Genomic DNA, 7,336 nt, shown 5'->3' with positions numbered 1-7,336 from the left:
CCAGACCTACCTGCTGTCTGAATGGAGTGGAGTGGTGATGCGTTGTGTGGACCTGAGAAGTCAGAGAGGATGGTGAAGAACACACAACCAACAGAGCCTCAGAGAAGCTGGCTGGCATGGCCCCAAAAAAGTCCCACCTTTTTCAGGCACGCTGACACATTCCCTCATGTTCTGGCATGCACTGATTTGCGTTTCGCCCGTGAATCAAAAAACCCCAGTCCCCATTCTGTGGTATATCTGTGTTCTCCGTTCCTTGTGACTGTGGCCCGGTAAACTGAGCTGAACTGAACTCAGCTGGGCCTTAACGTGGGCCTGCCTGCATTGTGCTGGCACCATGATCGTTCACTGTCCACTGCTATGTGTTTTTTTCTGTATGGAGTAAACATGGATTCATGCCCAGCCATGCCATATGACTGTCCTGATCCTGCACAGTGCCCCCATGTGGCAGACTATAGAAGTTGTCACACTTTTTTGGTTTTGTGATTCCCAAAGGCACCTGCTTTAAGGATGTTCCTAGAAAGATCCTCATTTGTTCCCCTTGGAATTCTTGTTTATTATGTACATTGTTTGTCATTATATCAGTCAGAAATTTAAATTAAGTTTTCAGGAAGTTAATAGGTATTTGAAAATGAATCCCTGGGGAAAAATGTTTTATTGGATGTACCAAGTGGTCGGCCCTTTTGAGGTGTATTTGTGAATTTTTTTTTGTACGTCCAACCAAACACTCTCACTAGGTTTCAATTATACAAAAGAACATCCCCAGGTGCCTTTAAACATTCTAAGCATACAAGACACTGTTTATTTGCTTTTTTTTAAGTGACCAAGATTGTTGAGTTGGAAAGGTCAGCACTTAGCTGTGAGTAGCCAGAACGGATCAGGATGTCTGTGTTGAATGTTTACATTTGGACCATCTTGTTTATTGTGACAGGAAATCAAACCAGTGTTAACTGTGCGAAGAGTACATTGTCAAATAAAAAATAATATAGTATGTATGCACATGTGTGTGCATGTGTTTGTGCCTGTATTTGTGCATGGGCCTGTATGTGTGCATGAGCCTGTGTGTGTGTGTGTGTGTGTGTGTTTGACTGGGGGGATTAGTGAGTTGTCTTTATTAATGCCATGTCAAGGCACAGGATACCACAAGATAGGAAAAGCCCCTTAAACAGTGCTGGCGCTCTTGTCTATGATGCAGAAGCCCCTCTTCAAGTATGAAAGAGAGAGTATTTTTATATTAATTCAAACTGTTTATTATTCCAGTTATTATCTCCAGTAAAGGCCTGCTCAGAAGTTGAAAAGCTGGTTTACCAGAACAAAGAGCATCCATGGGCTTTGATGGCCAGAGGGCACAAAGATAATTTGTGATGGATACATCAACCCATGCAAGCTTCTGTTTTCTTGTGTTTTTGTAAAAGGGGAATGGCCATGAAACTGCATGTTTAGGTTTAGGTGATGGATTTAGCGATGTATGTAAGTATTCATGTCCAAAATGTTAGAGTTCACCTTTGCTATTACATGTGTGATCATGTGTAATTGTTGGTTTTGACTGACAAGCGTGTGGTCAGGGTATTTTCTCCCACAACGTGAGCCGGATCGTCAAGCATTTAAGAGGAAAATGTCATGGTCCTGGTAGTTTTACAGCATTTCATTGGGAAATGTACAGGGAACCCATAATATCCTCCACAACAAAGAAACAAAAAGCACTTTAAGCTATTGTGAGCTAGGTGTGAGCTTGTTGTTCTGCAAGCTTTAGTGGCAACTACTATACACAGAAAAATTGTGCATCCTTATGCTCAGCATGTTAAATGGGGACAGATTTCAGGGTTTAAAGACCTAAGATAGGGATGAACTGAGATTGGCAGTTCACTGGATGGCCTAGTCAGGTGAGACAGTACCACCCCAGGGCATTTGACGTTTGCTTGCCCAACTAGATGGGATCAGTAAGTGGCTGGCGGTTGGACCATGATGTTACAGGACACACAGGAATTACGATGGCTCGTGACATCATAAGCCCATTTGAGTGATTTGGCGGCATTGAGACAGAGGCAGTGTATCGTAGTGGTTAAGGAACAGGCCACGTGACCAAAAGGTTGCTGGTTTAATTCCCCGCCGGGGCACTGCTGTTGTACCATTGGGCAAGGTACGTAACCCACAATTGCCTTAGGAAATATTCAGCTGTATACAGCGGGGAAAATAAGTATTGAACGTGTCAACATTTTTCTCAGTAAATATATTTCTGATGGGGCTATTGACATGAAATTTTCACCAGATGTCGGTAACAGCCCGAGTAATCCACACATACAAAGAAATCAAAACAAGTAAGTCCATAAATTAAGTTATGTGTAATAAAATGAAATGACACAGGGAAAAAGTATTGAACACGCTTGCTGAAATTTATTTAATAATTAGTAGAAAAGCCTTTGTTGGTAACGACAGCTTCAAGACGCCTCCTGTATGGAGAAACTAGTCGCATGCATTGCTCAGGTGTGATTTTGGCCCATCCTTCCACACAAACTGTCTTCAAATCTTGAAGGTTCCGGGGGCCTCTTCTATGAACTCTGATCTTCAGTTCTTTCCATAGATTTTCAATTGGATTCAAGTGAGGTGATTGACTGGGCAGCTTTATTTTCTTTCTCTGAAACCAATTGAGAGTTTCCTTGGCTGTGTGTTTGGGATCATTGTCTTGCTGAAATGTCCACCCTCGTTTCATCTTCAGCATCCTGGTAGATGGCAGCAGATTCTTATCAAGAATGTCTTGGTACATTTCTCCATTCATCCTTCCTTCAATTATATGAAGTCTGCCAGTACCATATACTGAAAAACAGCCCCACACCATGATGTTCCCACCTCCAAACTTCACTGTTGGTATGGCGTTTTTGCGGTGATGTGCAGTGCCATTTCTCCTCCAAACATGGTGTGTGCTATGACATCCAAAGAGTTCAATTTTGGTCTCATCTGACTATATTCTCCCAGTATTTCGTAGGCTTGTTCAAATGTTGTGCAGCAACAACGAGCTTCAACATGCTTTTTCTTCAGCAATGGAGTATGCGCGGTGAGCGTGCATAGAGGCCATGGCGGTTGAGTGCATTACTGTTTTCTTTAAAACAACTGTACCTGCTAATTCCAGGTCTTTCTGAAGCTGTCCACGAGTGGTCCTTGGCTCTTGGACAACTCTTCTGATTATTCTTTTGACTTCTCCTTCAGAAATTTTGCAAGGAGCACCTGGTCGTGGTCGGTTTATGTCGAAATGATGTTCTTCCCACTTCCGGATAATGGCCCCAACGGTGCTCACTGAAACATTCAGAAGTTTAGAAATACGTCTGTAACCAGTGCCATCAGTATGTTTTGCAACAATAAGGTTGCGAAGGTCTTGAGAGAGCTCTTTGCTTCTACCCATCACAAGATGCTTCTTGTGTGACACCTTGGTAATGAGAAGCCTTTTTATAGGCCATCAATTAGGACTAAACCAGCTGATATTAATTTGCACTGATAGGGGGCAGGATTGCTTTCTAAATACTGACAGATTTCAGCTGGTTTCTTGGCTTTCCATGCCTTTTTGCACCTCCTTTTCTTCATGTGTTCAATACTTATTCCCTGTGTCATTTCACTTTATTACACATAACTTAATTTATGGACATATATGTTTTGATTTCTTTGTATGTGTGGATTACTCGGGCTGTTACCGACATCTGGTGAAAATTTCATGTCAATAGCCCCATCAGAAATATATTTACTGAGAAAAATGTTGACGCATTCAATACTTATTTTACCCGCTGTAAATGGATAACATTGTAAAAAACTGTAACTGATGTAAGTTGTTCTGGATACGACTGTCTAATTGGGTTCATGGATTTACGTGGATTCAGTGTGTCACTGGCCATAACCTTTTTTTAAAGTGGACACACTAAAACTGGTCCAGGTCAAAAATACTTCAACAAAGTGAGTTTTTATAATAGAGCAACTACAGTGCATTCTGTAAGAACACAGCTGAATTGCTGTTCATCACTGCAGTTACGACACTGAGGCTCCCTCCCATCTGTTACAGAAAGTGAAGTTTATCACTAGGGGTAAATGCTTGTGCTACTGTGCACTGAGCAGCAGGGAGAAGGTCAGTCATTCCTAGCCGCTTCAGGTGTTTCTTGTGCTGTATTATGTCATTATGAGCCTTGGAATAGGACAAGCAGCCATGTTTAAGCTTTGAAGTGTCCCTTGAACAGAATCAAAGCTGCAGTGCCCAATGTCAGACCTTTATTGCCTGTGCAGAATGCAGAGGACGCTACCTTTCATATTCTGAGAGTTTTTTTCCTCTCCTGTTCTTTTACCAATGTTCACACTCTGAGGCTCTACAGTATTAATTACTCTCATAATTGGCAGCTGTATGGTGTAAATGGCAGATGTTGCTTATAACCTTGAAGGTTTCCAGATTGAATCCTGTTTTGTGGGACTGTATGCTTCAGCAAGGTACCCAACCTGAATTTCTTCAGTAAAATATCTAGCTGTATACAAAGATAAAATGTAAAATGCCCTGGATAAGCACATCTAATAATGTAAGATTCTCTTCAGTCATTTCATCTTTTATTGGGAACCAATTTTTCACTCAAAACAACATACAGACATTCAAGTCATTGCTTAATAAAACTTTTAGCTGTCCCTTTAAACATTTGTTCTTCTTCTGAAGCATTCCTGGTAAGGCAATTTGTTTCTGTTCCACCAGGATCCATTATAAGTTTCAGATTCCACACCCCTACACTTCTGCCTCCCCAGTCATGCAGTTTGTGAATTTATGTATTTTGGAGCTCCTCTTGGTTGTGCTTATTATTTTATATTGCCTGTACATTTTCAAACTGAGTAGTTTGATAGACATTGTGTTCTTTTTCCTCTTTTTCTTTTTTATTCTGTTGAAATGATGAATCTTTGCCATCAGAATTACATTGCCTGAAATGTTTTTGAAGAGATGGCAAAATATCTGCAATAAAAAACAAAATTGCTTCTACGAAGATTAACATTCAATCTTTGAAGCAAGATTTCACCAAATTGAACTCTGTGGAACAATATGTCAAGGCAATTTATTGTTTGCTGCATTTATTTCCTAGATTGCTTCCATGTATTTGAAAATGAAGAGTAATTAAAGTACAAGCAGAGAAGTGGTTTGTTCAGAGAACAGAACATGCGGAGTGTAAGCAGCTATTGTGTTTGTTTTAGCATTGTGTTTCTCTGCAATAAACATGTCAGAACAGATCACCCTCTGTACCGCCGCACATTTGAAAATGTGCATTGAGTTACAAGTACCATTGCTCTGGTGTTGCAGGAAAGGGTGCAAAAGGGTGTAAAGGAGTTTTATTATGTTCATCAGGAACTTTCTGTATAAAAAATGAATGGTCTGTACTTCTGAAATTGAATGCAGTTTGCTAATGTTCAATTGAGCCTGCTGTTTGTGCACATCTTCCTGTGTTACTCACAGTGTTAATCACTTAACCTTTACTGTTTTACTGTAAGAGCTGTGGAAATCAAATCAAAGTGGAAATGATCCCCCCACAGGTGGGTCTACAGCACCGAGAGGAAGTGTTTGTACACATATAGGTACACATAGATGAGACATCTCACCTACTGCCAATAAGATATGTGACAAATAACACAATACATAAAGAGTAATAAGATTCCGTAGATCTCACTTTCCAGAACTTTCTCCCTTGATGGTGGAATGAACTTCCACACTTCATCCATTCTGCCAATTCCCTTGCTATCTTCAAGAAACATCTGAAGACACAGCTCTTCCCCGCTCACCTGAGACACTGCCACCTAAAGTAATTTCTTATGTCTTATACTTTGTTTTCCCTAAAAAAATAATTTTAATGCACTTGTATCTCTGCCAGCTAGATGGACCTACTGTGGCCAACTATTGAAACTTGGTCATGCAGTGCTTCTAATATTGTTGACTCCTTATATGGCTTTTTGCTTGTGTTGTACTCTGCCTCACTTGTAAGTCCCTTTGGATAAAAGCATCTGCCAAATGAATAAACATAAGTCTTATGTTACCATTTTACCTGGAATAGGTGAATATATAACAGTCTGCATAGAAACAGTGTGTCTTTCAAAGTGAAATATAATTCATTGCCAATGATGACTGGTGAAATTCTGCCAAGAAAGCAGGACCATGGAAAAGTGAAAAGCACAACATTCACCGGGGGAACATCACTGTCGTGCGAATGAACCTCTCTGAAGCATCTGATCACATTAAAGCAGGACCATGGAAACCACGAGCTCCTGCTTTCATTTCTGCAATTACACACAGCGCTCTGTCTCATAATGACATGAATTATGGATGCGGCTGTTTTAATCAGACACAAACAAATTAATAAATAAGTGAGTAAATGCAATGGGCTTTAATCAGGAATATGGACAAAATGGTCTGGATGTGTTCTGATCAGGCTGTTGAGTGTTTTTTTTTTTTTTTTTGCCTTTAGTTTGTGTCTTCCGTTGCGCTTACTGTGGCTTGTGATCTCTGTTGGGAGGGGGTGGACCTCCATCAATGTTGCCATTAGTGACTCACAATGACTCACTTTAATGTGTTTCCTATGTGATCATGGCACACTTGTTTACAGCTAACAGGGAGAGAGAATACATGGACTGGAACACATCCAAACACAGAAGGAAACATGGAAATTCTGAGCAAACTGGAGATTCTCACATACATGGTAATGATAATTTGGTTTCCTGTGTTTGTTAACATCATTAGGAAAGGGCTGAAAATGTGGTGGACATGCATCATCAATTCAATCAATCACTTAACCTTTCACAATAAAGTCTTATCATTTGTGATATATAACTTGTGAAATCACCTTTTGGGGTACTGGAATGTTAAAGGAAACCCAATCAAACATTTCAACTTTGTGAACTTTTGTATGATCATATAAACAACAAACATGATTCTGATAAATAAACCAACTCTCTCACATCCACAGCTAGCAATCTATATTTTCATGCAATGTTGTCCTGAATATAGCTGAATATATAGCCTACATGAACATGAATAATCATAAGCAGATATCAAAGCAACAGTGGTAGTTACTTGACTCTTGTTTATGTTGTACTAATAATACCAATACTACTATTACTACTACTACTACTAATAATAATAATAGTAATAATAGTAATAATAATCATACACACTCAAGCCTCTAGCTAATTATGGAGGTAGGGGCCTACAAAACAGCAACTGGAAGAACAACAAGGAAAGACGAAGAAAGGACGGTGACAATACTGAAAACTTGGCCCTAACATTGGGTCATGTATTTCACAAAGAACACCCCTCACACATAAATATCCACTGAACTGCAGT

This window comes from Megalops cyprinoides, chromosome 3 (assembly GCF_013368585.1).
Source record: "Megalops cyprinoides isolate fMegCyp1 chromosome 3, fMegCyp1.pri, whole genome shotgun sequence".
In the NCBI taxonomy this organism is placed as follows: Eukaryota; Metazoa; Chordata; class Actinopteri; order Elopiformes; family Megalopidae; genus Megalops; species Megalops cyprinoides.
The sequence above is the reverse complement of the archived record's forward strand: the minus strand, read 5'-3'. Positions refer to the sequence as shown.